The sequence below is a fragment of the Heliconius melpomene genome, chromosome 17 (genome assembly GCF_056956725.1).
Source record: "Heliconius melpomene rosina isolate 202511_hmr_F chromosome 17, ASM5695672v1, whole genome shotgun sequence".
In the NCBI taxonomy this organism is placed as follows: domain Eukaryota; kingdom Metazoa; phylum Arthropoda; class Insecta; order Lepidoptera; family Nymphalidae; genus Heliconius; species Heliconius melpomene.
In genome coordinates this window covers 5,397,001-5,414,336 of record NC_140405.1, presented here as the reverse complement: position 1 = coordinate 5,414,336, position 17,336 = coordinate 5,397,001, and the positions used below count along the sequence as shown (strand labels likewise).

The following is a 17,336-nucleotide window of genomic DNA, read 5'->3' as shown; positions in this document are numbered from 1 at the left end:
TTTCAAATACTTATTAAAATATATTTAAATGACTATTTTTAGATAGTTAAATGACTATTTTTAAACGGAAGAAATTATAAGCAAAAACCTACCTACTAATAACTACTACAAAAAACATCAAACCAAATATATCGCGCTGAAATAATACATTCAACTCCGCATCTAAATCTTCGTTGCTATAAAGGCAGGCGGGTTTCGAGCTTCTGGTTAATGCTGAAGAGGGTATTCTGTCCCTGATGAAAAGCAAGCACTATGTGGCTGCCTGTGAGGAAAATTAAATAGAATGCATCGGCCGGGAATCGAACCCGGGCCGTCCACGTGGCAGGCGAGCATTCTACCACTGAACCACCGATGCGTGTAAGACAGGCGGGCGCGGCGGACGCGCTTGTATAAGCAAAACGTCGCGGGACGCATGGCGAGTGGCGAGCCGTTTCGCAGCAAGGATTTTTTGATATTGTAACAACTTCTAAAGTACTTATTAAAATGAAAAACAGTAAAAGACAGTTTTGATCTACATTAAATGGCCAACGTAACTAATATACTTATTTATATATACTGAGAGTGGAGGAAGGATAAGTGAAACTTGAGTAACATACAGCTGATGTGTCAACGGCGGGATGTCTCAACAATTAAATGCGTTTTTCTGTAAAACTATTCGCAATTTCGAAATACTGTAAAAAGCAAATTTTATCTTCGTTTAACGTAAAAAATTAATAAAATATTTTAAAGGATAAGGATTAAACCATTATGGAAAAATATCCCTCACAATAAAAAATATATTGAAATTACAATTTTTAGACAGAAATATGATCAATACACGTTGATCTTAAAAGATACGAATATGCTCTCGCGGACTTTTTTGTAGATCTTATTAAGAGGAACAATACTCCAGTACATTATTTTCATGTACTACTTACCATTAAAGCAGCGCATGCGCGGAAGTGTCTCAACGGGTACGACTTTATACACATTTATCGTATTTATGTTAATTTACATAGGAATGTACAATTAATAAACTATATATAAACCTTCCCTGAGAAATACTCGAACTAATGGTGAAAACCGCTTCAAAATCAGTTGGGTGGTTTAGAAGAAGAAGAGTTAGAAAGTTCAGACAGACACGAAAAGCGACTTTGTTTTATAAGATATAGTATAGTATAAATGTTCGTATAGTTCAAGCCGGCGAAGCCGCCCACGTCCACTAGTATTAATATATTAGAAACTAATATATTGTGCACTTCGGACATGTCAAAGAGGAAATAAATTTAGGTAATCCATTTAATGTACTGGACCTGCAATAAGTCGTCGTCATACGTCGGGCACTTAGAATGATCATGTAAGTATAATACAAAACTTATTCTATCCACGTGGGTAAAGCAGGTAAAAGTTATACTTGAAGTGGTTTAAAATTAAACATGAAGTAGATATGTATAAACATACATATTCATAAAATATATATATATACTAGTGGACCCAAACGCGGCTACGCCCGCTTGAACTATACGAATATTTATTAAATATATTTATGAAATTATTTTCAATTTTCAATAGAGAGATGTGTTAAGCAAGCTCATTTTGGGTGACGTTTTCTAACAACAAACTTTGCAAATCGTTGCTTAGCAACGGTCTTAACCGGCAACGGGGCTTAGCGACGATTGTATTGGTATATATCGATAATATTACAAATATGGGAAAAAAAGTATCCTATGTTCATCCCGAGACCCTCAAGTATCTCTATATGAGTATTTATCACAATTAAATTAGCGGTTTGGGCCTGATTGCGTAAAAGACAGACAGACAGACAGACAGAGTTACTTTCGAATTTATAATATAGGTATGGATTTTAAAATAATTTTTGCACTTTTTTACTTATACATTTTCATTTGGTTTCATATTTTTCAACACGCACATATAAAAGTGCACATACATTTTTCTTTTTAGTCTGCATACATAATGCTAATGGTCACTCCCAATACTAGGAAATCGGCACTCTGTCATGCACTTTGAAATACAGAATTGATGAAAACTGTCCACATCGGCGCATATAATAAATCCGTTCACCATTTTTAACCGACTTCTGTAAGAAAAGGAGGTTATGTTATTCCTACCCATGGTTGGAAGCGTTAATAATTACATCATCAGGTTAACAGAAATAAGTAAAATATAAATTTAAGATCCAATTTTAATAAAAAACAAACATTTTCATTAAACTTTCATTTCTGATATTCTGCTGTTATTTGCAAGTATTTCATTTTTTACACTATATTTGTTTAAATAAATATGAAAATATTTACGTGAAATGTTAAATATTTTACATTGGAAATTTTTATTTTACATTCATTTTTAACGTTCAACGCCTTTTATGAGCATTTATAGTATAAAATGTGGCTTAATAAATATCATGCTCTATTACGCGAGTCATGTCAAGATTTGTCAACCAGACTATTAATAATGAAAATTTTTTTAAACTATAACATTTATATCATAATAGGTAATATCTTTTTATAGTAAAAACTGAGTCGTTTGCTTATGCCATTACCCTATCTATATAGCAGTATTTACTTTTTTGAAAAATTATTAACATCCAATCCTGTCCAAAATGTCAGGAATTCTATGAAATTCGCGTATTATTATCTATACGAATCTTCTACGTTAACAGAAACCTGGTAAAAAATATCCACAGTACCACCCACGTAAAATAAATAAAAAACGTTTAAAGCCAGCCTTCGTTTGAGAACAGTCTTGGCGCAGGATAACAAGCATGTGACTATAAACACGGCAGGTTTACAGTCACACGCTTAAGGTTTCCACTCGAGGAAATGAAATATTTAATATTTCCCTTACTTCAGGCAAAGCGCCAGTTGTCCCTTCCCTCATACCTTCCCTCAACACGCAGTACCTCCAAAATTCGACGGAAAGTGGAAAACGGAGTGTTATAACACTAATCTCTCTCTGACTCTCCTGTTACATGCCAGATACAGCGTGAAGCTGAAAAAAAAACATTTGAAGGAAAAATTAGCGTGAGTATGCTTTTACACTTATAAAAGGCTATATGTACAAAAGAGGTCACTCCATTAGAGAGACACGTGTTACTATTTGTGCGAAGGCCTCGTTACCATTGTGGCAAAACACTTTTACTCATTCAATGTAATGAAAAGAAACAAACTTTTCCTATTTCTACGTGTTTTCGGATAAAAGTTACCGAAGCTGGAGCCGTTGTTCGGATTTATATAATTAACAACTCTGGCTGTTAATAAATATCTATTATTATTTTTGCCAGTGTATACTCGTACATGATAAACAAATATTAATATAATTAACTTTATGTGATATCTATATATATAAAAGGACTTGTCCTCACTGCCGTAACCCCTGTGCGTAGAAACGTGAAATTTGGACAGATTTTAATTTCGTAATCTGGACATCCACTAAGAAGGGATTTTGATAAATTTGAATCCTAAAGGGGTAAAATAGGGGTTGAAAGTTTGTATGAAAAAAAATTAAATCGGCATCGATTTTTATAAAATTTTAAATTTAGATTTTTAAAAGTATTTAATTCAACATGTGTTTCATCGATTTCTAGAATTCTCCCCCTAAGGGTGCAAATAAGGGGTTGAAAGTTTGTATGGAAAAATCCTTAAATCGTCACCGATTTTTATAAAATTTGAAATTTAGACTCTTAAAAATATTTCATTGAACACATGTTTCATGGGTTATTAGAATTCACCCCTAAATACGCAAGCGAAGCTGCGCGCGTCGGCTAGTAATTCATAAAAATAAATTTACCTAACACATTGCTTGTTTCTATTTTTAATATTTTTTTCTCAGCTTCACGCTTTATACCGCATGTGGCAGACTAAGCAGAGGAAACTTAGTGTTAAGACACTCCATTCCCCACTAAAATAATTATTTTTTTTACTTTCACGCTGTATCCCGCATGTGGCAGGGTGCTTACTCTGGTAGAGAGTCTAGTACTAAGAGACTCTACTCTTCACTATCCGTTGAGTTCTGTAAGCATTGCGTGTTGAGTGGCGGAGTTCAACGCTAGATACCAGTGCAAAGAAATGAAAATATTAAATAAACAAATGCCAATTTATTAAGATTTATAATAATTAATCTTTTTTAAATTGAGGTTTCCGAACATCCTATAAACATAAACTAAGGCAACCCAGTAATCTCAAGGACAAGAGCAAGTATTCATCGTCGAATTAATTTGTCGCGTACATTGACAAAGGCTACAAGAGCCACAGTTATGAATAGTAATCAAACGTTTGCCGCCGTTAATTTCAATGCGGCTTGATATGAAATGCAGATTAGATCTCTTAGACCTCTTTGTTAAGCCACTCTAAGTAAAATTATTTCTAAGCAGGATAACACTTAAATAGGGCAATATTTAAATATAGCCTTTGTCAGTTACCTAATTCAAAACGAATAGTTTCAATAACATTTTAATTATGATAATATTGTTTAACTAAACAATTAACTAAATAAATATATAAAAATTCTTAAGTCTGACTACTAAGCGGTCCAAGCGGTCTGACCACTTAGCCATACGTTCTCATCAAGCTTCGTTGAAATTCTTATAAACTTGTTACAACTTATTTATGTTGTAAGCATCATAATTCTAGACAATTTTCATTGGATAACATAAATTTGTAAAAATATTCCTACAACCTGTTGAAAGCGAGGATGTCACTGTGAGAATAAAGAAGAACGTGCTCAGATGGTTTGGGCACGTCGAACGAATGGGTGATGAAAGAATGCCAAAAAAGATCTATGATTGAAAATTGGGCGGTAAGAGAGGTAGGGGGAGACCTCGGATCTTCGAAAACACAGTATTAAAGATACCGGAGGAAGGTCACGTAAAAAGTATGAGGACCCCCCGAAGTCACGTAAAAAGCATGAGGACCCTCCAGACGGGGCGAAAGAGGTATGTAGAGACCGTATCGTTTGGCGCTCTGTTTTCTCTGTCTACCCCGCAAGGGATAAAGCTATGTATGTAGCATCACGCTGTGTCCATAGCAGGATAGGCAGGGAGAACCTAGTGTCAAGACACTCCGTGCTCTACTTTCAGCTAGAATTGGGGGTATTGTATGTGTTTGGTTAACAGACGAACACAACCCCGCAGTGCCAGGATGTTAAACTAATACTTGATAATAACGTTACAATTAAAATGTTATTGATTGAGCAAAATTAGGTCTTTTAGAAATAGGTCAACGCAACAAGCTGGGCTTGTGTATACGAATTGACATATTGAAATCTCTTTATTAAATAAACATTTCAATTATGACATTAACAGAATTTATGTGTGTTAAGTAAATCAGACATGAGTGTCAAAAACATTATGAAAATAATTATTATATGAAAATGATATTTTAGTATCATTTTTGTAATTATAAAAATAGTAATGCTTGTTATATACTAATCTTCTATTCACGGCTTTATTTACATAAATTAGTTTATACGTTATTTCTCGATTAAGGTTATTTCATAATTTCAAATTGTGCGGGCTAAAACTGTATCTTTTACTACGTCACATTAATAATTTTAGATGAAGTGACCTAAATTGAAAAGCGATTTTTTTTGTTTACTTATAATATTATTTATTTTTCAATGATTCCCTTTAACAGGCACAGAGAAAACATGTTAAAAAATTCATAAACTTTATAAAAACCATATACTCTATTTTTGTACTACACTATACAAGATTTGTGGATTTTTTCAAAGAAAAGTAAGCGAAATCACACCAACAACATGTCTCATACGATCGAAACCGCAGGTGTTCAAATTTATATTTTGAAAGGTCAAAAGAATATGTTTTAGATGTAACGACATCTCATGATATAGTACTGAAACGATGTTTCAAAACAAATTTCCATTTCTTCGCTCTGGTGTCGAGGCAAAGCGCGGCGTTGAGTTATGCCACTCAACACGCAATGCCTCCAAAATTCGGCAGAGAGTGGGGAGCGGAGTGTCTTAACAATAGGTTCCCTCTGCCTACCCTGCTGTGTGAGGGATACAGCGTAAAGCTGATTATTATTATTATCTAATGATATAGATATAGCTACGAAAGAAAACAAAAATAAAAATCTTTTCTTCTTCGAAATTTATTATATTTGGTATGCAATACCAAGTTATAAAAGCCTTGTGTACGCACCTGTTACTGTCCTAGGTCTTAGGGACGTATTGACTTAGCAAAATCCATCCATAATAAAATTTATCGAAAATTTTACTATGTTTTTTTAACTTATAATGTTTGTAGCTCTAAAGTAATATAAATATCTTATAAGTAATTTTGACGAGAGACGAAAAGACGAAACTCTTGATATAGATTAGAAATATAGTAAATGAACTTAGCTTCTCTATGTTAATGAGTACATTTTGTAAATATCTATTTATTTTGTTATAGATAATTGATGTATTTTTATGAATATCTTATTTTTCGAGTGTCTCATTCTCCAATCTTCTCCATTTATCCTCCATATGACAACATTGGTGAAGTGATTTTTTCTTAAAAGGCACGCTTGTTACACCATTTAATGAATTCAACTGACTGAATTTAGTGTGTGTATTTCTTCCAAATATCACATAATTTACAATAAGTTTAAATATCATTCTATACATTACTTACATCCAAATTATCAAAATAACATCATAGAAAGTAGTTTAAACACTACCAAAGTCTGTTAGCAGTATATATATAATTTTTTTGTAATTTAACGTTATTTTTGCAAGTGTAAAAACGCCTACTGAAATTTTTACGCGTAGGTGTAAGTATTAATTCCTGGCAGTATTTTTTTAATGTTCTAGCGACCCACGCACGGCTTCGCAACTTATTAGCTAGCTACTTTATAGGCAAATTATTCAAAATCCTTACAAAAATTCTAACGTATGCATTATATTGATGTAAAACATCATTTCCTGGAGTGGGGATCAAATCCCTCTCCCTGCTGTATCCAGGGTACATGGGTACAGGGGGCATGAAGCTGATATATGCAGATGTATGTATACATTTACAGGATTAATATTGTCGATTACACATCAATCAATGTGCAGTGGCCGATTGAATGCCTTCTAGGAAATCTAGTCTTTGTGATGAAACAACTCATTAACAGTATTATTAACAATATGATACATCATGTAAAAGACTACATATTATATAATATGTTAATATGTTAATTATAAAAATAAGAACTAGGATAAGGATTATATATTCATTTGTTTATTATATCCGTAATAAAAACATATTATCGTTATTAAAGTTCGGTACCTCAAAAGAAAAAACGGAGCTCTTATAAAATAACTTTGGTGTATGTTCGTCTGTCAAGTTTATTTATCTCAAGTTAGCGTAAAGATATGAAACTAAATTAAAATTTACTAATTAAAAGATACAAGCGTTTGTGTGTGCATTGTTTTTGTTGCATTTCTTAAATAAATTGTTTACCATTTCTACAAATTTTATTCCAATTATTAAATATAAGAACGTGTAAGGTTTTCTTTTCACACGAAACATAGAAGCTTACCGATGAAGGTGCGATAATGAGGTTTGCGTGTAAATAGCAACACGTGTGTCGCTAATGGAATGACCGCCGCTTGCCCTCAGCCTCACAACGTGTTTTACACAAGTTTTTATAAAAGACTTACTACTTTTCTTACTACTGTAGGTAATGACTTTTTTAATATATTTTTTTAAATTTGACTTGCTTGTGTTTAATAACAACCTGATATTCGTGAACTATCTTCTCAATTTCTAATGACATTCCGTGCAGAGCAGCTATCAATATTGTTAGCATCGAAATTGATGATGCAACTCTATCTCTGCCTATCTCTCTTACTCTATCTGTTTTCTACGGGATACATCGAAAAACTGAAAAAGTATAATTTAAGCGGGGCAGAGGGAACCTAAGAACCTAACGATAAGACACCCCGTTCCCATTAATACACCTCTGCTGCTCCACTACTACGAAGGTGGGAAACAGAGGGCGTCCAAGCCTTTCAGGTTAAGTGGCGGAATTCAACGCCGCGTTTTTCCTGGTTGCCTCAAAAAAAATCATATATAACATTATAATCAGAGAATTGCCCAATTTTCATAAAAGAAACCTAAATTATATTTATACAGAACCTAAGTTATATATAAACAAAACATTTTAACTATGTAAAACTAAATATAAAACTTTAGCCGGTACATATCGTACTAGCACCGTATTGGAATTACTCTTTTACTAGCAGTAAATTGCCCGTCAGTTCGTATCAATAGCTACATTCAGTTTCAAGTAGCACTTACTCTATGAAAATGATTTTGTTATTGATTTAAACATTGAATAATGAAATTCCTGCTGTTTTCAATTTATTTACAACATTTTTAGATGAATTTATTACATGAGTTTATTAAACTAATTTAAATATTTTCTTATATCATCTTTAAAATTATTGATAAAAGCAACATTTTATACAATGTTAGTTCACATGTTTATAATTTGTTTTGAGGGTATGTAAAAATAATAACTTTAACTTCATAGGTTCTTATCAAATAAAAGTTTTCAATAATCGAGAACTTACAGAAAGCTCAAAGTAACTTTGAGATTTGTAAAGTTAATATTTTTTTTATTATATTAAACTTAACATTTTATTGAAGTGCAAAGAACAGATAAGAACAGATACTTAACAGTTTTCCGTTGTTCGTAGAAGCTCAATTTCCTGTACTAAATACTTCGAGCTCTAAAGATGCGTGATTGCTATCGGAATTCTGCTATCTTTTACAGAAAAGATGCTATTAAGTTATACAAGAAAATTTATAAAAGTATTCATTGATGCTTACATAATTTAATATAAAAAAAATCTTTATATTACTGCTGAAGCTGTTAGTGGCACAGGAGCACAAGCGTGTGACTGCGACAAAGTTCGATTCCCACTCGAGGAAATAAAATATTTAATATTTTCATTTCTATCCAGGTTTGCCACGCCACTTGAACGAAGAAATGAAAACATAGAAAAAGAAAATGAAAAAATGAAACGAAACGAAAGATAAACGAAATTTGGACACTTTCCACTTTCCGCCGAATTCTAGAGCCATTGCGTGTTGAGTGGTAGGAGCTCCAAATTTCGTTTATCTATCATTTTTACACTCCAGTGAGTGTCATAACACTAGACTCTCTCCCTACTTTGCTACATAAGGGAATAAAAATTTAAATGTAGTCTATAATATGAAAACATTTTATCTATTTAAAGAAAAAAGAGAAATGCTTAACAGAATAAAAATAAAAGTTGTCACTAGCTGCAGTATAATAAATATCAACAGTGTTGATACAAAGCAGTTGTTTCGACGGGGACGCTTTAGCTCACCTCCATATCTCAGTGAGCATGATAGAGTGTGGCTCTACCGTTATTGAGTGCATCCGTAAAAATAACTGAAAGAACACTGAATTCTTATTTTCATAGTAAAGTTCATATCAATTATATACTGAAAACTTATAGGAAAATTAATATATGAAAATATTTTTTATACTTATTCGTGATATTCTATTAAATATATAATGGTAGAAAACGAGGTAGAAACTAAAGATCGCCGGGAGAAATGCTATTTGGAATACATCCAAATAGGCATTCTATAAATTTACACAACTAATTTCAGGCTTTTGCTTTTATTGCGCAAATTTTAGATAAACAATATGGGTTTTGAAAGGAAGTATGAGTAAAAAGAATATATAAATAAAAGAGCTAAATATATTTGAGTATATTCTTTCTCTATTACTGGGTATCTAGGGAAAATGATAGATAAAAAAATATTAATTAAATAAAATATTTTAAGTAATTTAAACATTTTGAATCAAATTATGTAATATATTTTTTTATGTCGAAATTCTTTTACGCTAATTATTTACGTCATTAACATCTCCAGAGACATTTATGCACATTTCATACATATTCATACAATTTCGCTACCCAAAGAATAATGGTAAGAATGATCATTTGACAAAAGTGAAAGCTACTAATTAAATATTTTTAACATTTTTAAAGTGCTATTCGACCCTAAGAATACAAAAATAATATGTATGATAATTGTAATAACCAATGATTTTTTCGTAAAGACAATTCATTCAATACTTATTATATATATGTTATATTATTAGATTCCTTTTTTCTTTTTCATTTTGAAAAAGTTATTTTAGTTAGTCCCTTGTATTATTTTTATTTTTGATAACACACCAAGTTAGTATTTCCTTGAAAATAATGTAACATATTGAAATTATAAACCGTAATTTAATATCAGAAACAACATAACAGCTTAATTAAACGTTTATTAAGCCATATTTAATATGAATACTTAACTGAAATACTTAATTAAATAGATAAAATCTAACAATGAGGCTGTTAACTTGATAATAATAGTAATATAGTTTGTACATAGGCGGAGGCTATTGATTTTTATTTGCCGAAGCGGCGGTTAATGCACGCTTTTATGCAAATACAGGCTGCGCAGTGCATCATAGCCCGAACGGGACTTGAGTGAACCCAAATAAAGGAAATTATGCTTTAATAGAGATTCGCAATTTTTTTTATATTTCTTTCATGGATTTTTCCATATGCTCTACGTGGCACGTATTCTTAACCTATATTATTGTTTTCTTTTATATATTACAGTATCTAGATTATAAATGCGATAGTTGTGGGTTCAATTTTCGAGTAATATTTTTTATGTCCGTTTTAGCAAAACATAGCGCGGCGTTGAGCCCCGTGCGTCATCTGCAGTGTCTGCATTTTGTTGGAAAGCGCATGAACATATTGTCTTAACACTGGGTTCTCTTTTCCTGCTATATTATGCAGAAAAACCCAGAATTTTAACTTTAAAGTAGTTTTAAGCAATTTAAAATGTAGATGATAATTATAAGTTTTACTTAAGACATCGTCTCATCTAGTATCGTTCTCTCTGTCTCTGACCAATTTAAAATAACATACCTTTTCATTACTCTGATGATAGCTCTAAGTGGCACTTCGCCAAACTAATTAATTTACAATTAATCAGTATTTGTCTCTCTGTGCTGCTTGATTCAAAGTAATTACCTAACATAAGTAAAATAACATTTATTTCAACGTATTTTTGTTATGATATCCTATACTAGGTTTGGCAAAAGTAAAATGAACTTAAAGTAAACTTTTTATTAGGGAAAACCTAGTAAAAATAGATGCAATATTTAATATTTTCATTTCATCGCTCTGGTGTCGAGGGAAAGCGCGGTGTTGAGTTCCGCCGCTCAACACACAATGCCTCCAAAATTCAGCCGTAAATGAGGCAACGGAAGTGTCTTAATAGAAAAGGAGTGTTTTAATACTAGGTACCCTGTGCCTATCCTGCTATGTATCGGGTTAGTGTGTGACGCTAAAAAATAACCTAGTAAATGTTCATCGTTCTCTAATATCTCATTCACTCTTTATCTCATTGTTTAGGCATCCACTAAAGGAAATAATGCTTGGAGAAGATCAAAGGAACCGACACTATTCTAAACAAATAAAATCAATTGATTTAATGTATATAATTGTTAGAAAAACTCTGATAATTTGAAAAAAATAACAATAAAGTAGATTATATTTTCAAGAAAACAATGATTGTGTTCAGCGAACAGTAATCACCGGTGGGTAGACAATAGATCAACTGCCAAAAACCAACACCGAGTCGCGGATGTTGCCGTGAGACATTTAATTTTCTACGTGAAGGGATAAGACGACTTCCCCGAGCGCCCTGGACTCGACAGCACAAATTGTGTTACGCTCTTAGAGGCGTCGATAAACTTCACTGGCACAATGGAAAATACAAAATTGAAATATTTCATAATTAAGAAACTATTGCCGTTTTCTTAAATTAATATTTGAAATATTTCAATGTATTTTCACAATATTATATGAAATATTTCAAAATATTTCATAAAAAGATTTTCAAAATTTCTAAATACTCCGAGAGAGAGAGAGATGCGAGAATACGATACCCAAATATCCTGCAGCGGTACAGGGTTTGAATGTAAACGCGATGGTTGTGGGGTCTATTCCCAATCGGGGATATGATTTATTTTTAGGTCCTCGCTCTGGTAAGAAGAAAACTAGGCGGAAAGTGGAGAATGGAGAGTTCAACTGTAATTCGTACGATACCTGTACAAATGTATACATATACAAACAGACAGAAAAGAAATTTATGATAGATTGTATTAATAATTTTTCATCTCCTTGCCTGCCTATAGTTTTTGTCTAAATAGTAAAAACTTTGAAGTATTAGGCACATTAAGATATAAGCTTACGAAAAATTGTATTGAAGGATCTAGTTTTCCACATACTTGCTGATTCTAGGTGCAAATGCATTCTTTGTTGGTAAGGTCTTGTCAGCTTTCCAAGTTTTAGTGACAACGTTTACCTACATTTTGGCATACTTTCAAAAATATTATTTCTCAAAGACGCTTATTACGTTCAATAGTGTAATCAGAGTATATTTGAATATAAAATGGTTTTAATGTAATAAGGAGTAAGTAGATTCTTTAAAGCAATTTTTTTTTAATATAATACATCTTCATGCTTTTTCCCGCACAGGGTTGGTAAGGGGAACCTGCTATTAAGTTTATTCCATCTAAATATATTAAAGATACATTATTTTAAAACAAAGTTAAAAAAAATTTGCTCTTTCAATTTTTGAAGAGAACACTAGTATAAGTTAGAATATAAAATTTACATAGTTTACAAAAGTACAAGGCCACACAAGTTGCTCGCATCTGCATCCTTTTAAAGAAATTAGTTTTCCAGACAACAAGGAAGATTTTCCTCACAGAAAGCCAGATAGTAGATACCTTTGTCCTGGTAAATACTAGTTTCTATGTGGGTATATTATAAACATTTAATATAGTCTACATCTTGCATACTAGAGATGGCCTCTTTCAAAAGATAGGATCTTTTAAAAGAAACCATCTAGTAGTCTTTACAAATATAACCTTCATATACCGAGTACACTAATAATGACTTTACAAACTCGAGATAACATAAGTTTTCATTTGACCACTCTTAACTTCAGTAAAATAAACATAACGAGGGAAAACTGTCGAAACAAACCTGCCAATCTTAATTAGACTGTGAAGTATTTACTCGTAGAGACATTAACTACGACCTGAAGTGTATTTAGTTAGTATAGACCTTCTTGTCGTCCTTTTGAAGATTTAATTTTTCTGGTCCACTCAACAAAGAATAATTGTCATATTTGTTTTAATATAGACAACCAAATGAAAATATATTAACATCTCATTTTACAATTTGGACTGTTTAAGAATATTTTTAGATATTTATATTACGTTAGTTAACCATAATAAATAATATACGAATAATAACATCACATTTTTTTAGCTCCACCTAGAGTTAAGACTGTTACGTAAAACTGTCAGGAAATAATATACATATTTTTTCTGTTTAAACCTCAAAAACTATTTGAGGCTGTCTAAGAATAACTTTCAAGAAGTATATTATAGCTTATTTTATATACATATTTTTAAACATATTTAAATTGATTAAGATTAATGTATTATTTTAAAAAATCGTAAAAGCCTATAGGATTTCTTTACAGCGATTTTTATTTCAAAAGCTCCATCCAAAAGGGCTTATAAATTCGGTTCTTAGATTATTTATCTAGGCTTTTTATATATTATATTAAAAATAACATTTATTACTATTTAAAGTACGATTGATAATATTGCTACAAATATTAATACTGTATTCGTACTGTATATAAATGCAATTTTACACAAAACCTAAAATCCTCATTTAGTGGTTATCGTGTGACGTACCTATTATAATTGGAATTAAAGCAAAATATATTTTAAATGTAAATAATATTTAAAAAAAGCTTATTTATTATCGATATATATTAATTAATAACTTATTTATCACTTAACACATTTGTACATATTTCATCATAATCCCACTAAAGTTTGCTTAAAACAACAAAATATTTATATTTGTACCAACCGAAACCAAAACATGCCTCATAACATTATGCAGAAAATACAGTAAGGCCGTTCCGGCTATCAAGATTTCTGTATATAAGAAAGATATTGTCATGGCTGTCCGTAGTTCGAAGCTAAAGAAACATGGCTCGCTTTTTGCTATGTTCACTTGTCATCATAACGTTAGCTGTGCTGGTTTTGTGCGCTGACAAAAACGCAACGACCACTGAATCTTCTGTTACCACATCGTCCACTACTGCTAAGCCCACAGCTGCTCCTCAAACTAGTGTAAGTTTACTTTATCCCGCTTTATCCCGCAAGGCTCAAGCAGGCCAGGCATTTATAGTGATAAATATTTCTCCCCAGAGCAATTTGTGTTAAGTAACTTCTGCCGCTTTTTAACTTGTCAGAGTGGGGAGATGAAAATAGTACGTTGCACCAAGTGGGAATCGAATCTGTCCAATGCATCACGATAGGCACAAATAAAATATGTTTATTGATATATTTTTTTAAAATAAGAATATTAAATCTAATCACTGTTTTCTCTGTTTTCAACTTATTTGCGATATAACGTGTAAAAGATAAAAATTGCCTCTCCCTAAAACAGACAGAGACTTGCGTCATTAAGATATTCATATTGTATAATAACTTTTTTATAATAATAAACAGGCCAGTCATGGCGCAGGGCCACAAAATGTGACTGTAAATGCGATTGGTTGTGGGTTTGATCCCCGAATTTTAAACTAATGAAATATTTATTGAAATTTATATATTATTATTGTCGTAGATTAACAATAAACTATTAATAACAGTAATTAATTATTAAATTGTATATTTTTCAGTTCTTTGGAGAGTTATTTAAAGCAGCGGCCGATATTCCAAAAGCTATATTCGCTACATGTATAGATGTGAGTGTAATTAATAAATTAGATAAAATATAAAAATTAAAACAGTTAAAGTAAGCAAAAATTTTTAAGAAAATATTTTTATTGCACGGATAATAAATATTTTTATTTACTATTTTAATTACACAAATGATTTTTCCAGACCTCTACGGCTTTCATGAACCTGCTAAGGAAATAACACCAGACAAAAACAACAAAATAAACTTATCGACTTTACAATAAAATATTAAAAACTAATAAACTTGTTTTATTTCTGTAAATATTTTAGCTATCATCAAGTTCAACGTTATAACGACCTAATGATAATAGATAAATCCTAGATTCTCTAGTTAAATATCACAAAAAAAAAATCAGCATTTTTTTTTGAATATTATAAAACACACACACACACAGTGACACAGTATTTGACTGTAAGCATGACTGTTGTAACTCGACTGAAAAAAAAATCGATTCCTCGCTCTGATAACACGACAAAGCTTGTCAGAGAGTTTTGCCAGTTAACACGCAATGTCACGAAAATTCGGCGGAAAGTAGAGAACGGAGTGTCCCAGGTTCACTTTTTACTATATGCGTGAAAAATTAGACATATCTTTGTCTAAGTTCATTAACTACCTTATAGTAAGTGGTGATTTCCCCCCACAAAACTATCCAGATTATTTTATTGGGTCTAGGAAGAACATTGTCACATTGTATCTTAAATTATGCTGATTACTTAAAACTATCGAAGCTCTTTGCTTCCTCAAGCATTTTATACTCTAGTCTAGCATCTTTTCAAGCAATTTCTTGTTAGTAACATCGTCACTGACACAGTACAAAATTCTACTTTTGTTTCGTATATACGAAAATGCAAACATTTTTTTTATATCATCCAAAGCTTACTTAGGTACTATGTAATTTAAAAAACAGGACAAGCGCGAGTTGGGCTCACCCAGGGTTCCGTACAAAAATTGGACGACTCGAACTTTTTCCGAAATTCCGGCTTAGCTAAACCAGAGCCCTTTCATCTGATTTGGTTGAACTAGCGGCTTTAATACCAAATTTTGACTTCCCCTCCCCTTTAAAGTTTTTAGTTTTTTTTTTCGAACTAGTACCTGTAGATACTAGCTGCTAAATTTTATAATTTAATAATTATAGGTTAACCTAACCTAACCTACCCTATTCATTTTGATTCACTTTGTAATGTGAAAATACGCGTTTTTGCGATATAAACGGCCATATCTTTTTTATAAGTAAATGTAGAAATACGTTTTTATTTAGTAAATCACGGGGCTGTATATCTAAGTATATGGTTTGAATTTCGACACGATATATCGAAGCGTTCCTGAGATAAAGGCTCTTGACAGACAGACAGACACTGTTTTTCTTAAAAGGTACGGAACCCTAAAAAAGTATACCAAATATAAATTCTATATAAAATATACATATTTAGTATTTAAAATAGAAAAACAAATACATTTTGCACTAAAAAAACAAAAACTGAATACAATGGCATTCTTACAGTTGCCACCACAAGGCTACCCCATATACCTAAGCGAGCTGTTGATTTAAAAGAGCAAACTACAGAACAGTAGTGCTCAGTCAATATGGCCTGCCTCAACTCCATACTGCTTATTGTAATCAGTCTGTTTGCCGTAGTGATATGTGCGGATAACGGTACCACCGAGCCAACCCCGAAGGAAGTGAAGCCTAGTGGAGTGAGTGATTGAGTGGAATTTATCGAAAAAATTATTTCATATTTCTGTTAAGCTCTTTTTAAAGTACCTACCAATTTTTAAAATGTCCTTCCTCAGTTAGGAGAGGAAAATACTTTTTAGGGCTTCGTAAATCAAAATTTAAAAGCGAAACTCATACAGGATCACTTTGTTTTCCGTCGTTCCGTCTATAGACTTTATTACACTTATATTATATCATATTTAAGCGCACCACTAAATTCCATAAAAAACATAATTTTGGAGATAGATTAAGATAACCGAATAGAATAGAAAAAATATGCAGAAAATAGAAAAATATATCCCGCACTTAGAAGCATAGGCAGAGAAATTCTGAGAACCTAGTGTTAAAACTGGCCGTTCCCATTAAGACAATTTGGGAACAAATGTTACTAAAAAAATTTGTGAAACATACCCACTTAGATATAGAACATAATTGCAGTAAGAAGGATTGGAAAAATCAATTATAAGAATCTAAACTTCCAGGCACTGGCAAGTCTCGGAAGGATGTTCGTTGACGTGCCTTTGGGAATAGTTGAAGCCTTTAAAGACGTAAGTGTTTTATTACATAGATACTCAAAGAACTTGTTCTGTTAGCTCTAAGAAAAGACTTTCTTAGTCTTATCTTAGAAGCTAAATTATTAATTATAATAATAGGAAAATTAATATTTTCATGATTTTAAAAAAATATATATATTGCACCACAGATATATATAATAAAAAAACAAAAAAGAAATGGTTAAAATTAGGCT

The 17,336-nt window shown here is 31.8% G+C and overlaps 1 long non-coding RNA gene across 1 annotated transcript; it reads left to right on the top strand.

The window, feature by feature from the left end:
- Window positions 1–13,991: 13,991 nt before the first annotated feature.
- On the top strand, window positions 13,992–15,087 carry LOC146529975 (uncharacterized). The gene is made up of 3 exons (XR_014878886.1): window positions 13,992–14,258; window positions 14,813–14,878; window positions 15,018–15,087. It is a non-coding gene; the product is annotated as an uncharacterized LOC146529975 (long non-coding RNA).
- Window positions 15,088–17,336: the final 2,249 nt, after the last annotated feature.